A 17,848-nucleotide genomic window follows, 5' to 3' on the forward strand; every position below is an offset into this window, starting at 1 on the left:
CTTCTGAGATCGGGACTGTCTGTCGGCGGCTGTCATTCCCTCACGCCTGCTCCTCCTTACTTCTTCTCCCCGCGTCCCTGTGCGATCGTGGATGTGGGCGGTGCGCGTGAGGCAGGGAGGAGGTGCGGCATGTGGATGCAGGCGGGCGAGTCTGGCAGCAGCAAGGGTGAGGTGGGTCTGGGAGCAGGTGCGGCATGTGGATGCGGGTGGGTCTGGGAGCAGCAAGGGTGAGGCGGGGAGGAGGTGCGGCGTGTGGATGCGGGCGGGTCTGGCAGACTGCAATTGCCACCCTGCCCCCCGGCCCAGTCCGCCCCTGCCCTAAGCTCAGTATACCACTGAGACGCCGCACCTGGAGTGGATCCCGACGTAGATGACGGGATCCGCCCAGCTGCGTGAGTGACAGCTGGCTCTGCCTATCTAGAGGCAGAGCCAGCTGTACCCGCCCCCTCCCCCGTCCGTTCCGCCAGTCAGCGCTGGCGGAGCGGGGAGAGGGGAATCCAGCCCCTCCCCCTGTCACGGCAGAGAGCCGTGACGGGATCGAGAGGTGAGGGAACCCGGTATGTCTCTTTCACAGGTCGGCTTAGAACTATGAGGTGAGTGGAAATCACTCATCTCATAGTTCTCCTTTAAAGTGACACTGTGTTAAAATGAGATAAAAAGTGATTGTCTCTTAATATTTTGTGTATGTGCTTAACTGAATAGACAATGAACAACTTCCTATTAAAATTTTTGTGTTCTGCATATTATAATATATAATAGATAACAAATAATAATATACAAATAAGAAAAAGCAATATAGTATACATATAATACAAACACACTTACTAAATACCCTATCCATACAATTCTTACATCTCCTCCCCTGATCACTGGGGAGGGCTAAAAATGAGAAAGAAAAAAGGAGATAATAAGGGGGAAATGAATAATTCCCAGCACGCTGTAGAACCTTATCTCTGACTATCCACTTGTTTTTCCACCAAGTCCACTCCCCTCTTACTTGCTGGGAGTACTACTGGTATCCAGGGTCTCATTTTGGTAGGCTCTTATATTGCGGCATTGGTGGATCAGGCCAAGTTTCCAGCACAACAGATGGCAGATCCAATTGGGACAGGAATCCCTCTAAGTCATCTGGTGAATGAATAACTATGTTCCAACCATCCTTTCTAGCACTCAAATGAAATGGGAACCCGCATCAATATTGGATTCCTGCCTCTCTCAATCTCTGCATTATTGGGAGCATAGCCCTTCTTTTTGCTAATGTCCTTTTTGAAATGTCTGAGAAAAGGGAGATATTAGCTCCATAGTCAAGTTCTCCTCGTTATCTCGCCCTCCGCATGAGCAAGTCCTTATGCTGGAACAAACAGAGGCTACACAATACATCTCGCAGTCGTGGGCTGATTTTGGATTCGAGGACTAAGCACTCGATGTACGCTATCCACTGTGATTTAATCTCTGGTGGAGTTGTTCAAATACATATTAAAAGTCCCCTGAACAGTTTGCATTAGGTCATTTTGGCGATGCTCTAGGTCAGGGGTCAGCAACCCCCGGCACGCGTGCCCAGCCTGGCACGCGAGACCTTGACAGCTGGCACGCGACGTTATTCTTTATCTGCAGGGCATTCTTGTAGTTGTAGTCTTGTAGTTGATAGCTCGAGCCGGCTGTCAATTACATTCCTGGCCCGCCCACCTCCCTCACGTGACTGAGCGGCAGAGGCGTGCTGAGGAGGCCCTCAACTTAGTCTGCGCAAGCGCTTGCCTGGAGGATCCCTCATGTACCAGCCCGCGCAGACAGGAGCCGGCTCACCCAACGGGATGATTACCGCACCCTGCCCGACAGGAGGATTTCAACACCATCCTGCCAGAGACCACAGAAAAATTAAAGAAGCCAGCCTATCGCCTGGAATATACTGTATGTACCACATGTATACTGCTCAACTACATGAATTTTAGCCCCTGTACCAGCACACATGCAGTCCCTCACAAATGCACAGCAGTATATTGATCCACAAAGAGTTTTGATTTTATTCCTGCTCTAACATGTAGGACAGGAATAAAATCAATGCTATTTGTGGCTGACAATACTGCTGTGCACTTGTATAGGTCTGTGTGTGCGCCTAATATGCCTTGGTCCATGTAGGTAAGGAAGACTGCTTCTAAAATACTTATTTTTTCAAGCAGGTAAAATTGCAAACTTGTCAATCATACAGTCTTTGTGGCTGATATGCAGGCTAAAATGTGTAAATTGGTGGTGGTCTGTGATTTACAGTGCGTTGGTGCTGGTATGTGATTTACAGTGCGTTGGTGCTGGTATGTGATTTACAGTGCGTTGGTGCTGGTCTGTGATTTACAGTGCGTTGGTGGTGGTCTATGATTTACAGTGCGTTGGTGCTGGTCTATGATTTACAGTGCGTTGGTGCTGACCCTAGGTCTGCAGACCTCAGGCCAGCAGTACCAATGTCCTGCAGACCTCAGGCCAGCAACACCAATGCCCTGCAGACCTTAGGCCAGCAGCACCAATCCCCTGCAGACCTTAGGCCAGCAGCAATACTATTAGCAGTACAGCCATGAGTGAAAAAATTTACCTGTAACTAACACTAAAGCGTGCTATTGTTCACTGGCACTCGGTTGTACCATGATTTCAAAAATGGCACTTGGTGTGTAAAAGGTTGCTGACCCCTGCTCTAGGTCATCTATTCGTGACCGCAGGGTTAATACCTGGTTGTGTAAGCCCTTCATGATCTCTTGTACTTCTGTTTGAAGATCAATCATAGGTTGCACAATTGTCTCTATCACTTCCACTCTATTGTGCAAGATCTGCATATCTGATTTCAGATCTTTCAGCCCTGCTTCATGTAGCTCCTCCATACGTTTAAAACCTGAGACCAAGTCGTCCTTAGTTGGAAGCACATTCATATATTTCCCAAACACATCAGATGCCATCTCCTCCACAATACTCTTCTGTTCTCTGTACTCACAAGATAGTTCCTTTCTGTGTTCCCGTGTGCAATGTGGGGATGCATCCTCCCTGATTATCCCACTCAGCTCAGAACTTTCTCGTCTTCTCATCTCTCCCTTGTCACCGCTCGACCCTGTCTCCGTTTCTGGCGTCTGACAGGAGTGCGGAACGCCAGTTCTGCGGAGAAACGAGCCAATGTCTACTGCTGCAGGATCCGATGACTCAGGTAGATGCGGGTCCTTCTTTCTTTTTTTACCTGTTTTCCCCATCTCAAGACACCTTTCTGGGACAGAATATCAAGCGATTTTAGCAGTGATTTTGGCAGCTATGAAAACAGCTCTGGAAACAGCTTGGACACCTAGCTCATACAGCTCATCAGGCAGGGGCGTGGGAGCTTCGGACTAACACGTCCTCACTCAGTCATTGCTCAGCTCCTCCCCTACAAGCCAAAGTGGCCATACATTATGCAAATTCCGGCCAGTTCTTCAGGACCTGGCAGAAACTCGCACAGTGAGTGTCAATCAGGTCAGAAAATCTTCTAACGGAGCCAGCAGCCAATAAGCTGCTGGCTCTGTTCGGGTATTCCGACTTTGGCCTGCCCATGAAAGCACAACTGAAGTTACTTGTATTGTATTTCTCTGCAAAGTTTGCCCATTAAAAGATTTCTCCTCTCTCCTGTTCTTATAACAACTCAAAAAATATTGGATTTCCCATCACTTTCTGTACTGGAATATGGCAATAAAAAACCTGGCAAAGGTCCTAACTCTTCCTCTCTGTCTAAAAGTAAGAAAAAACATTTTATCTTTTACATACTCTTTATTATATTTTAACAGAATTTCTAAAAATAGTACTTGGTCCTCTTTGTCAATGAATAGGGTAAACTGCCACCAAGGCTGGGAATGACAAGCTATGTGTTTTTTCCACTGGGTGCTTTATTTTGGTTTGTTTTGTTAAAACATGGGTTCATGTCGAATGGGGTTGCGGAGAACCCATCGGTTCATAGCAGGTATTGGCATCAATCATGGTAGTAGAGGAAGATAAAACATTTCTCAAAATTATTTTAGCAAAACCTGAAGATAAACTGAAATTGAGGACCTCCATGCTACAACCACTGCCATAAGATATGCACAAATCAGTGACTTGCAGTCTGGTGCAAAAATTGCAAAGGTTTGGGTTTTTGTAGAATTGAGTAGACTTTTTAGTTGTCTACAGGCGATCTCTATGGTAGTAACATGCTCTATGGGAAAGGTAAAAGCACAATCATTTTTTAACAAAGACTAAAGATAGAAGATTTATGATAAAAAATTAAATGTGAAGTCTAACCTGCTTTCTACCTGGTTTCTCTTTCACCCTTCAGCAACATGTTATTTGTTGTGATAAATGTTGTAAAATTGTGTTAAATGTTGTAAGCTAAGCCATGTGAACCAAAGCAGCAAAAGAAAAACAAATGGAGTATGTAGAAATAGAGGAAAAACATCTGATGCAAGCTTAAAAATGAGTCCGGTGTAAAGGTCATATGAAATATGGAGTACATTTTAGGGTACTGCAGTTTAAAGGGTTATTAAACCCTAATTCGTTTTTTCATATATCTACTGCTAGCAAGCAGAGAGAGAGAGCCGCCGGCTGTCAGATCCAGGCCGAGCGGCTCTCTCTCTCTCTCTCTCTCTCTCTCCTCCCATGAATATGATGCCTACTGGGAGACTCCTGCAGCCTAAGGACTTGGTGCTGGTGGTGCTATTCCCTCTTTCTGCTTCCTTCTTTGTCTTTTTTTAATTTTTCTTCTCCGTTTTTTGGATAATTTCTAGCCCCGTTCCATGTCTACCCACCTCTTCAGTGTTCCCTTCTCCTGCCCTATCCTTGCAATATTTCTGGCCCTGGGAAGACTCTTTTTGAAGGTGGTCACTCTGGATACTCTGACTACAGCACAAGACACACTGCCTAGCCTCTCCTGCAGTACACATCTTTGAGGATATATGATTTCCTGCACAACATTAGGGACATCCATTACAGACATTACTTATTTAGACTGCAGCATGATTTTGTGTTCACATGTTTTCTGTTTTGGATACTTTCACATGTCTTACAGACTAATTATGCAAGTATGTGATGTCATGGGTGGGCGTGTGAGGGGGTGGACTCAAGGGTGGCGTCACATCTATATGTCTATTTAAACTCACTTTGATGTTTGCACTTTGTCGATGTTCAGCCTGATGAAGGGACCCTCCTGCACAGTCCCGAAAGCGCTTGTTTTCATTTGACAGTTGTTCAATAAATGAACTTTTGGTGTGTTGGTGACATTCTTCTCAACACTCTGGATAGTTGTGCCACACTGAGATGACCTCTTTATTCCGTCCTAATATTCTTTTCTACCTGTTTGTATTCAACTGCTGATGTTTTTGCCAAGATATGCATTGAAAGCATGGTCAAAGACCCTTTTTATTGGTTTGTAATGTTTTACCAGTTTTGCTTTGATAACCTTTGTTAATCTCTCTACAATACAATGTCATTAACTTTTACAAAAAAGGATTAGATTATTTTTGTACCAACTACTGGTATCTCCAGTAATTACCAACTTCAACCTAGTTGCTTATGTTCATACACGTGTTCATATACAGTAATACCTCGGTTCATGAACGCTTCTGTTTGCGAACAATTTGGTTCCTGAACAGAAAGTTTGGCAAAATTTTGCTTCCGTTCGTGAACTCCACATCGGGTGACAAACACGACCGCGGCCATCTTGCCTGCTCTGACACTTAGTTGTGGCTTCCTCTGGTCGAGATTGTGGTCGCAGATAGACCTTTGCACACTTGCACTGAAGGTAACCAGAAAGTGCGTCAGAACAGATTAATCTTATTTACATTGAACCTTGATTTGGTTTGTAACCAGAATCGTGGAACGAATTAGGTTCGTGAACCGAGGTATCACTGCAGTGGCGGAACTACCGCCGGTGCAGGCGAACCGGGCGCACCAAGCCCCTCGGCCTGTGGGGGGCCCAGCACAGTCCCAGCGCTGGATCGGTACCCAGCGGGCCCCCCATCTCTGCGCCGAGAGTGTCGCATCATCCGTTCAATGCCCCCAGTCTCTGCGCCAGGAGTGTCATGCGCCAGGTGTGTCATCCTGCAGGCACATCATGGGGCCTCAGACGGCAGTGACGACCCAGCAAATAGAAAACACAGTATGCAGCATTACACCTTGTCAGAAGAAGTGACCTAAGTATTCCAAAAGCTGAAGTCAGCTATTGGCATTCATTCAAACGGTTTTTCTATTACTGAAACAACAGAAAATAACTTATTTTGGAACAGGAGGAATCTCTAAGCATCAGTCCACTCAAAAACTAATATTTCAGTGTTTCAGTGGCGGAACTACCGCCGGTGCAGGCGGTGCGGACGCACCAGGGCCTCCGGCCTCTAGGGGGCCCAGCGCCGGATCGGTAGCCAGCAGGCCCTCCATCTCTGCGCCGAGAGTGTCGGATCATCCGTTCATCCGACACTCCCGGATGAAAGATACAGTATAAACCTATATTATACCATGATGAGATTTTGTCAAAAATGTTTGAAGATGGCTGGAAAGCAGTTGCAAGAAGAGCACCCTCTTTGTGCAAATATCGGTCACCTAGTTTTTTTTTTTTGTGAAAGCTGTAAGAACAGATGAAACGTAGTTGCATTTGAAAGAGAATTTTAAATGTGGTTCTGACAGAACATGCTGCCAACATATTGTAAAAAAGCCTGGGGGTGATCGCCACTGTAAATGGTAGAATATTTACTGTGAAGACTTGTGATTTGTAATACCAGATATTTTTCAAATGTAGTTTCATGTCATGAGCGCAACATACTCTATAATGGAGGGTGAGGGATAGATTAAAACATCACGAGCGAGATGTTGACAAAAATAATCTAACTAATGTGGCTAAACATTTTAATGAGAAACATAATGGACAACCCACTTTTTTTGAAAATTCAGGTTACAGAAAAGGCTAGAGCACATAATAGATGAGGAGATGTGCTTCTCCAATTTTGTAAGAGAGGGTTTTTGGATATTTATGATGGGCACTAGACTGCCCTAAGGATGAAATCATGATTGAGATGTTTCTTATTTTTACCAATGATTATGGATTTATGAGTAATATAATATTTAAGAAAATGGTAAATGAGAGGTATACCGTATATACTCGAGTATAAGCCGAGATTTTCAGCCCATAAAGGGGTAGAGCAGTTGGGTCAAGGGCCCCTCGGAACACCAGAACCCCAGTCTCTCGTGGAGGCATACGAACCCGGACCAACTCTATAACAAAAACAGTGTATTGGATCCGGCCCTCCGCAGCCCTGTTATGGGGTGAGCAAGCCAGCGGGGCCCTCCAGGAGCCGGGCAAGTCCGTCAGGTTCGTTGCTGGTGGCATACTAGTAAGGGCCCTCCTGGGCCTATGGATGCGGCTTGGCAGTCAGGAGGAGATGAAAATGGAAACGGTCCATTAGGAAATGTAGGCCTCAGCCCAGCGTCTCCTGACGGCCTGGACAACAGGGCCCGGAACTCCTGCGGGATGTCAGACAGCTGCTTGTGGGACGGGTACGAGTCCGCGTCAGTGGAGTCGGAGTCGTATGAGTGCGCCCCAGAGCGGGGTTCCCGGGGAGCAGGAGATCGGGAACGGGCATTGCCTCGTGGCGTGCGTAGGAGACGGGGCTCGGAGGCCATGATGTATTGGTCTCGGCAACGAGGACTGTTATGTGTGGAGGTGAAAAATTCTTGCATCGAGGGGGTATTCCGTTGGGAAGCAGGCTTGTCCTCTTTGCTGCGTTTGGACATTGTTTGGGGTCCAAACCGGTGGGGTATAAGTCGGTATAAGTAGCGTATAAGTAGTAAAACCCACGGAGCTCACTGAGGTTGCTGCTTACTCCGCCATGAGCAGGACACGCCCCCGTTATTTTTCTTTTAAATAAATATTAATGTAATTTTATTGGTATCTATCTACCAGTAGCTTCCTCATTTCCCGAATATAAGCCCTCGGCTTATATTCGGGTCAATACTTTTCCCCAGTTTTTTTGGGTAAAAGTAGGTACCTCGGCTTATATTCGGGACGGCTTATACTCGAGTATATACGGTATTCCATGTCTTAGGTCAGCAATAGTCTTTTATGGTTTTTTTTTTTCTTGTTCTGTTACATGTATAGTTGTCTGGATATTAAACCCAGTATTGATCTTAAGTTCATGGTATATAATAAGTTGAGACTCATTCACACTAGAGCCGCAAAGTGGATACGTGGAAGGGGCTAGTGTGTTTACACTAAATTTATATGCGTTGTGCTGTGTGGCTTTTACATGTCTATATTCATTTGCATATGCTGCATTGTGTTATTTTACATGGCGATTATTATTTATGTAATTTTTCAGTGCAGTTGTGGCATTTTGTGGGTTAACATGCATAGATGGGGAGGTGTTTTGGTAAGGGGTGTTTTCCTATAAATGGCTATGCTGCGTTTACATTAAAAGCCATATTTTTAAGTGCAGGTATGCATGAAACACATTGAGGGCTTGGTCACAGACCAGATCTGCATGAGTTTCTGCATGAGTTTGTTCACACCAAGTGCGTTTCAGGAGCAGAGCAGTTACAGACCAGATCAAAACTGCGTCCAATGTATTCCAATGGTATTTTGGGCTCTAGTTCACACCGCACCGTTCAGTTCCAGAGCATGTAAAAAACTGCAGCAAGCCCTATTTTACCTGCTGTGGAACGCATGCAAATGCATCAAACATGCATGCAAATGCACTGGAACGCACTGAAAGCCCATTTAAAAAAAAAAGTTATTTTTCTTTTTTTGCAAAAACGCGGCAAAAAACGCGCCAACACACACTGCGCTGCGTGTGCAGAAACTCATGCAGATCTGGTCTGCATTTGGTGTGAACAAGCCCTAGGTTTTGTCTGAGACATATGCTGCATGCCATGAATTAAAGATTACACACAGATCTCCAATAGATACGGGAGTGACACCTTTCCTTGTAGTTACATGTTAATTCTTTAGTTCGCATTTTCTGTGTTTATAGCTTTGGGACAGTTGGTGCATTTACCTTCTATTTCCCAGTGCACAAAAAGTAATAAAGCATTATTAATAACTGATAGTTATTCGTTTTGTAACTGTACTGCCCAGCACTGTAATAAAGTAAGAAAATATTGTCATGTGTGGGTGCTTTGTGTTTGCTAAAATCTTTATCTTCTGGCTTTTTTCTTTTTTTCCTTTCCATTTCTCAATTTTCTCCTTATGCATGTCTTCACCTTTTTTATGTTGCGTTCATTCCTGAAACAGTCAATTGACATCAGTCATTTTTATTTTTCTTACTCTGTGTTGTTAAAGTCATCTCAAAGTGAGCATTTGATGACAAAAGAATTCACGTACCTTAACTATTAACAAAAATGTATCTTATTTGTGTTGTAGATCCTCAAATCGTCTCTGTATTGGTGCTCACATTGCCCCTCCTGGAGGGTGGCTACTTTTGTTCTTCATGGTCCCTGTGTGTTGTATAGTAGCTACCACTCCAAGCTCACTCCTGTGATGGCCTACAATCTCAATACAACTTGGTAAACTAAACGAGAGCTTCTAGTTAATCACAGGAGTGAACTTGGCGCAGTTTAACACACACAGGGACCATGGGGAACAAAAGTAGTCGCCCTGCAGAAGGAAGGACAGTGTCCGCATGAATTCAGAGATCATTAAGCTACATTTTTGTTAATGTACTTGAATGCATTTTTAAGATTTAATTCCTGAGTTTAGTGTCACTTTACGCTTGTCCCAGCTCCATCAGGACTCCCTATTGGACCTTTAAATTGACATTCCGTCTCACTGACAAATAGGAAAGCTCATGAAGTGGTAGCAGTGGGGCCAAGCTTATCTACAGAAAAAGAGATTTTATTTAATTTTATCAGTCTAATGTGCATTTTGACATGCAGTTTTTACTGAATGTAATCTCTGCTTATGTGTTCATAACTTGCTCATTTTGAATTGCCCAGGTTTGTGACAGCTTTACCTTGCATAAAAAAGAAACATTTCCAAACAGATTCTGAGTAAAATTAGCAAAATAATAATTTTTTTTTTTATTATTACATATCGTTGCATAGTGATATAGTCATTAAATACCTTGGTCTATCCAGTCCAACCTATGTGTTCTGGTTTGCGTGTGTGACTTTTTTTATTTTTGTAAAGAGTATTTTGGTATTGCATGGCAAACCCACGGTGGAATTTGATGTTGTGCTCACCCAAGACTCTCAGCTAGAGGGACTGAGAGGTTTCAAGAAGCAAGCGTTTTTTCCAGTGAAAGAGCTGGCTTTTCAGTTCTCTAGGGATTTTATGGATTCTGCTTGGGATCCTGGAATCAGGAGGTTTCAAAGTGATTTGGGAGGAAAGTAAACTCCAGTCCTGGGTTTAGCAGTGACCAACACCCAATGATTACACAGCTGTGCACAGCCCTTAAGGAAAGGGTGCTGACTATGGTTAGGGGCTCCTGCTGGGGAAAAAGGGACAGACAGTGCTCCTCTGCAATTTCAGATTAAACCTCTTTCCCTTCAACCTTAAATTGTGGCCATTTGTCCTTGTCGAGAACCTAATTTTAAACAAGTTGTTCCCTGCTTTACAGTTATTGTTGATTAAAGGAGAATAATGAGGTGAGTGATTTTCACTCATTCTCATAGTTAGAGCAGACCTGTGACAAATAAGCTGTCACAAGTTGGCTCTATTGATCGGGAAGTAGAAACATGCAGCCTATCCGCTCACTTCCCGATCGTCTCCCTGCAGTGAGCGGTGACTGCCAGTCAGCGCTCTCCGTAGGGATTCTACCCTCCCCGTTGTATCCAGCTTTTGATATGTTCTGCTAATTAGCATAGCAGGAAAGCTGGGGTCTCAAGTGGGCTTTGCAGGGTCTCATGTGGGCTTTGCAGGGTCTCAGGGGGGCTGTGCAGGATCTGTGGTGGGCTTTGCAGGCTGCATAGCCCACCACAGATCCTGTATAAGCCCACCTGAGACCCTGCAAAGCCCACCTGAGACCCTGCAGAGTCCACCACAGATGCTGCACAGCTCCCCTGAGACCATGCAGTCTGCCTGGTTGGGTATTGTCGGGATCTGTCCCAGCTGCAGCGCTCTCAGTATATCGTGGGCAATAGCTCGCTATATAGTGAGCTTTGGATCACGGGAGGAGGTTAGTATATGTCCTCCAGTGACCCTTAAGAGAACTATGGGGAAAAACACTTACCCCATAGTTCTCTTTTAACTTGTAGATGGCAATCATGTTCACTCTTAAACACATTCTCTAAAAAAGATCAGTTTAGGTTACTTAATCATTCCTCGTAGCTGAGGTCCTTCAGCCCCCTAGTTACTTTCATTGCCCTTCGTTGGACTTTTTCTTATTATAGGACATTCCTTCTGTTGATAGGTGACCAAACCTGGGCTGCATGATCAAGATGAGGCCAAACAAGTGTTTTGTAAAGTGGTACTTGTATTGATTTATCTCTTGAATAAATAACTTTTTTAAATGCTTGATAGTATTCTGCTTGCTTTGCTAGCAGCCACCTGGCATTGCTTGCTATTACTAAGTCTGTATTCCACTAATCTCGTATAACCCTCTTATTGCAGATGCTGCTACTACATCCTGTGCTAAACATATTTCTCTGCATAACTATGTCAATCGGCAAATACAGGAATTGAACTCTTCATTCCAATTTCAATGTCGTTTATAAACATATTACCTCTCATTGGCCCCTAGACAGAACCATGGGTCACACTCCTTGCAACCCTAGACCACTCAGGGGCTGGAACATTTACCACCACCCTCTCTACCCATTTCTGAAGCCAGCTTTCTATCCATGTTCATACAATTGACCCCTCTGCAATAAAGCATAGCTTGTAAATTATTTGTGGGGCATGGTGTCAAATGCTTTTGCAAAAAAAATAGAAAATTGAGTATCCCTGTTAACCAGACCAGTAACACCATACATTGGATTTAAAATTTCTGGTTCAAAGTGTGTTCTTTTAAATCCTCTGGCATCACTCCTTTTTTTTTCCTGTAATTTTGCTAGCTAACTTACTTTCTTGTGTTTTTTAAGATGAAATGTAGTACAAGTGATGGTAGTTGGACAAGCTTAAAAAGATTACGGAAAACTGTTGACTGATAAACACATATGCAGACATCCTGACATCAGTGATGTTATTATGAAACAGGAACAGGGTGGTTACACAACTTCTACCTCCCATCCTGTTCTTGGACTACTAACATTTGCATTTACACATTCAATGGTAATTCAATGGTAATGTGATTAAGGTGTCTGTGCTACCTAGTGGTATCCCCCAAGGTTCAGTGTTGGCCCCCTTACTGTTTAATCTATTGATAAATTATATAGAGTTGGGAATTAAAAGTTTCTGTGTTTGCAGATGACACCAAGTTATGTAGTGGAATACAGTCCTTACAGGATGTGTACAACATACAAGCAGATGTGAATGCACTGTGTGATTGGGCATCTATTTGGCAAATGAGGTTTAATGTTGATAAATCTAAAGTTCTAGACTTGGGGACTAAAAACAAGCATGCGTCATACACCCTAGGGGGAGTCAATGATGGAGAAAGATCTGGGTGTACTGGTAGACCATAGACTCCATAATGGTGTGCAATTGCAAGCCACAGTTTCTAAAGCAAGCAGAATACTTTCTTGTATTAAAAGGGGTATAAACTTCAGAGAGAGACATAATCCTGCCCCTGTACAAAGCATTAGTAAGACCTCATCTGGAATATGCAGTTCAGTTTTGGGCACCAGTTCACAAAAAGGATGTTGTGGAACTGAAAGAGCATAGAAGGGCAACTAAACTCATAAGAGGCATGGAGGAGCTTAGCTATGAGGAAAGATTAACTGACCTGAATGTGTTCTCTCTGGAGAAGAGGCGATTAAGGGGGGAAATGATCACCAAGTATACATAAATGGTCCATATAGTGATCTTGGTGCCAAATTATTCACTTTAAGGTCACTGCAAAGGACAAGGGGGCACTCTTTGCGTCTGGAGGAAAAAAAGTTTAACCTTTTGCACACAGAAAGGATTCTTCAGTTAGAGCTGTGAAAATGTGTAATAGATTAGGTCAACATTATAGAACAAGTCTAGTGACCTACTACTACTAGCTTTACCATGGCCTAGATATATAAGAATCTTCATACATTTCTATATGTACGTACTGGTTTGCCTGCAAATATTATTTTATCGGTTTTGAAGTAATATAAGCTTTTGGTAAAAGCATCACAATTTCTCTTAACTTTTTATACGATATTCACCTTTTCCAGCAAGAAATTATAGCTTTCCCTTCTTCAGCATTAGGGTCCATGCATATTCGCTTGGAATTCACTGTTACTCTGAAAAATGTTGGAAAAAACAGCACAGGATCATTTTATTTTATCAAAGGTGAACACCAGGAAAATGTTTTGGAGATTCTCACTCATTCATCAATGTATCTAGATCACCAAGTTTACAAGGATGAAAGTGATTGTATTTTGTCAGTGAAGCTACCTAGGGAAGTCTGCCAAAAAAACGTGTAGAGCAGCCATTATGAATGTGTTGAGGTTTCCCAATGATGAGGATAAAACTATTATTACTATCCTATTAAACATTTTTTTTTACATTTACTGAAGGCATATTACTTATCTTCTCCTAATTGGGACACCTGTTGCCACTTCGCATGAGGCAGCAAAATCAACTTTGTCCTTTTTTTTGCACTGAGTAAAGCTGAACTCACAAACTTTAATGTATGTGGCATAATGCTGGTTTCTTTATGGGGGATAGTAATGGCAAATCAGAAGAAAGCCATATGCTATACTTTATAGAAGGAAAGGAGGTTTCACAGAAACCGCTGCCTCATGTCAAAAAAGTTCCACTGGTGCTAAGTATGGATGAGCTTTGAACTCTAGCTGTTAAACATCCATCGACTGGGCCAACTAAATCTCCAGATTTGGCCTGTTCGCCCACCCATATCTCTAACTGTTGCAGCCAGAAATTATTTATTTAGTGTCAGTATCAATACTGCCACTAAATGCCAGCTTCCTGGCCCACCTACTGGCTTTTTTCACATAGCAAACAAGCCAGAATGTATCCCGGGTTACTTTATTGACCAAATATAGTAGAGGTGCACCAAAATGGAATTTGCAGACTGGAACCGAAATCTAAAAAATTTGTCAGGCTGAAACCGAAATCACATTTTTTTTCTACTCTTTAAAAAAAAAAATATTTTTTTTTGTTTGTTTAACATTACGGTCAGGGGCTCTGGGAAAATACCAGGGATCTAAGCATAACCCTGATATTTCCCTTTTTGAAATAAAAAAAGAGATTGAGGACTCTGTCATCAATTTTTGTTTTCCTGCAGCCCCTGTTATGAATGAACAGGAAGCCTCTATACTGAGTGTTCCTGTCCATTCATAAATTGTGGATATAGTACGAGTTACTTTGTCCACACTCATGAATGAACAAGAAATGATGTAGAGTTCTTACTGTTCATATATAATTGGGGTCACAGTATAGTGTGTCTAATTATTTACAAGCACTCAGCGACCAGCTGATCGCTGAGCACTTGTACTCCACTCTCAATCCTGACTCGCTGCCACAGGAGGCTGAGTGGGCGGGGGGGGAGCAGACCAACAGCCGGCTCCATCTCCTGTGACAGCTGTCTCCTCCCTGCACCGTTCTCTGTCCTGATCTGCCTGTCACAGGAGGCAGAGCGGGGCAGTGCTGGAGGAGAGCTCGGCCTCCTCTGACAGCGCTCTCCTCCCTGCCCTGCTCAGCCTCCTGACAGTTCCTTTCCTCCCCACTGGCCGTTGCCCTGTGTCATAGGGGACAGAGAGCAGCGCCCAGCTGGGAGGAGAGAAACTAAGGATGCAAAACATTTTTGGCCTAAAAATGTTACTTTTGGCATTTTTGCCCAAAGTTCCATTTTCGTCTGATATGCTTCGGTGTCTGAAATTTCGGTGCATCCCTAAAATAAAGTCATGACTTACTGGACTGAGAGCTATCATTTGCAGCAAGTATATGATCAGATAAAAGGCAATTTTTTAATAAAGGACTTTGTCAAAGTGTGGGTGTATCATACATTTTGGGAATGAGTAACAATTACTCATTCATGTGGGGGGCCTAAATGGGTTTTTTACATGCGATACGACTCCCACATCCACCAGACCGGACATGGATGTGAGATCTAGCACAGATTTTTGGGGGACCCCATGTTTTTCATAATATAGAGATGTATAGTATCTGCAGTGCCTAAAAAGTATTCACCCCCTTAGAAGTGTTCTTATATTGAATCCGTGCATGTTTGTTTATACTCTAATTTGAAAGTGAGAACAGATCTCTGTAAAGTTATATCATATTAATCACTATTAAAAAAGTATGTACTAGAGTTATTTTAGCACCAATTACAGAATTGAGTTTGTGTTGACAGGTCTCCATCAGATTTAGGGGAGATTTCCCTACTCTTCTGCGCAAAATTACTCCAATTCTTGCAACTCCAAGGTTGCAAAGGCATCATGAATTATTAGCCTTTCCAAGTCTAGCCACAAGTTCTCTATTGGGTGGAGATCTAGATTTTTACTTGGCTGTTATAGAACATTAACACTGTTGTTTTTAATTAATTCTTCTGTAGTTTAGGCTTTATGCTTGGGGTCAGTGCCTTTCTAGTAGACATTGAGAAGATGATTTAACTGTATTCCAATGAATATTTTGTGACTAGGAAATGTTCTTGTATCCATCCCCTGACTTGTGCTTCCTTCATGGTTTACATTATGCCATGATTCTAACTCACAGAAGTTGGACTTTAGAGATACATGTGTATCTTTACTATAATCACTTTAAATTCCTTGACTACACACAGGGGAACTCCATATATTCATCTGACCATGGCAAATAATAATTTGGCGGAAGTGGTGATTTTGGGGCTTCATTGTAATGGAAATCACTTTGCAGAGATGTTTTTGCTTTTACATTACAGGGCACATTTCTGTTGGTCAATGTTAATAAAATAAAATAAATCCATTGTGATTCGATGTTCTATTACTATAGGTTGTGAATTTTTCCAAGGGGCTGAGAACATTTTATGTGCACTGTATTGCAACATTTGTAATCAGATTTCACCGTTGGTTTTGTGGTGGTGGACTTTGGACATTGCTTCATGTTTATCAAAAAGTTTTACAGTGCCCTTAAACAAATGCTTGATCCGCTGTAAACAATATATTGACTCACATAATTTCTAACTTGTCACAAGATGATGTTTGTGTTGAAACCTCAATGTTCTGAAATTTCCTTGGGTGAATACATTTCATAAATTTTATACATTCACATCTTGTAGATACATCTGGTAAAGACAAAAGAGTAAATATATTAAATTGAATAAATATTTTAGGTAAAAATCAGTAATACTTTTTGTTTTACAGAATCTTTTTTTCTACAAAAAGTTTATTAAAGATCAGGGAATAATAAAATTCCTGTGCACTAGTAATTAATCTAGTCAACTCCTGCAATGTGGCTTGCAGGGTTTATATCTGTAAATTTATTTTTCTGTGTTTTTATATATTTTTTTCTTTCAATAGTGAAACAAAAACGTAACCTGGGTACTTTAAATGATATCATATGCACTTGCAAGAAAATACAGTTCAGTGGCCCCTATGTGTCTAGCAGGGGTTGTATGGACAGCTTCACAGTCCATTAAGGTTAAGGGTTTTTTCTTTGGATGCTACCAGCCAATGCTTTGCAAAACTCACAGCCTCCAAATGTTTCTCGTAGCCAGCAAACAGTCTTTCTGTTCTTTGACTTCTAAGACTTTGCCCACTACCCTTAAATGTGAAATCAACTTTTTTGGTTTTGTGATTTGAAGTGATGACATGTTAACACTCTACTCTTATTCTTGTTTTACGTTTTTTCCACTTATCCTAAAAGCAAAAACATTCTTAGATTATCTTTTCATGCGTATTCTATGTGCAGTCTATGTGCAGTCTGTGAAGGGGAGATGGTTATAATAGTCTGTTTTAACTGTAGTAGCTCATGGAGAAGGCTTTCCAAATGCTTCTACTTGCCACATTAAGTTTTTTTTTTTTTTGTAAATTTGTACTGCAAAAATTACTTTCCACTGGAAAAAAAAAATCAGCAAAAATACAAATTTACTAGGGGTGCTCATACATTTGTCTATTTTGTATAATGACAGGGCACACAAGCCTTTTTCTGTATGTGCAGTTTAAATGCGTGTATGATTTGAAGCCTGCAAGGTTATTGACAAATGGCTTGTTTACAAAGAATTTCAAAGGTAACATAAAACAGATGTATGATTGCATGCATGGTTTCCTAGTACAACCGTTTCAGAGTCCGCAGACCATCTGAGAGCCCACACACAGCCTGCGCAGAGCCTGCAGTCCATCTGGGAGCCAGCGCAGTGCCCACAGCTCACCTCGTCCATCTGGGAGCCTGCATAGCCCCCCTGAGAGCCTGTGCAGCCCAGGTTTTTTTTCTTAGATGTGCTAGTGGATAGATAAGGGGCAGTTTGTTTTAGTGAATAGATAGTGCAGTTAGTATTAGTAAAAAGGGAGTGCGGTTAGTGAAAGGTGAGTGCAGGCAGTGTTAGTGTAGGGTCCTACTCAACATATTTTTGGGCCAAAATATATTTTGTTACTGTTAAATATTGAATGCACTGATGACTTGGAACACACTTTTCAATTTGATATATTCAGTTGTAAGAGTGTTCAAATAAAAGTGGGAGCACTGAAGGACCTGGTTGAACAGCCCCTGGACGGACTTGGTGGGAGGGTTAGTGGGTGGACTCAGTGCAACAGCCAGTGGACAGGCCTATGGTGTGTTGGTGGGGCTGGGGGCCCATGACTAAATCTGAGGCCCCCCTGTCTCAGC

At 42.6% G+C, this 17,848-nt stretch overlaps 1 protein-coding gene and 1 long non-coding RNA gene across 2 annotated transcripts in view; one reads left to right on the top strand and one right to left on the bottom strand.

The window, feature by feature from the left end:
• RASSF4 (Ras association domain family member 4) overlaps window positions 1-17,848 on the top strand; it is a 233,340-nt gene that overhangs the window by 44,930 nt on the left and 170,562 nt on the right. The window lies entirely within an intron of this gene.
• On the bottom strand, window positions 9,153-16,304 carry LOC108793161. The gene is made up of 3 exons (XR_001941630.1): window positions 16,196-16,304; window positions 13,249-13,326; window positions 9,153-9,241 (listed from the first exon to the last, which is right to left on the bottom strand). It is a non-coding gene; the product is annotated as an uncharacterized LOC108793161 (long non-coding RNA).

The sequence above is a fragment of the Nanorana parkeri genome, unplaced genomic scaffold (genome assembly GCF_000935625.1).
Source record: "Nanorana parkeri isolate BGI_ZX_2015 unplaced genomic scaffold, ASM93562v1 scaffold725, whole genome shotgun sequence".
Classification (NCBI taxonomy): Eukaryota; Metazoa; Chordata; class Amphibia; order Anura; family Dicroglossidae; genus Nanorana; species Nanorana parkeri.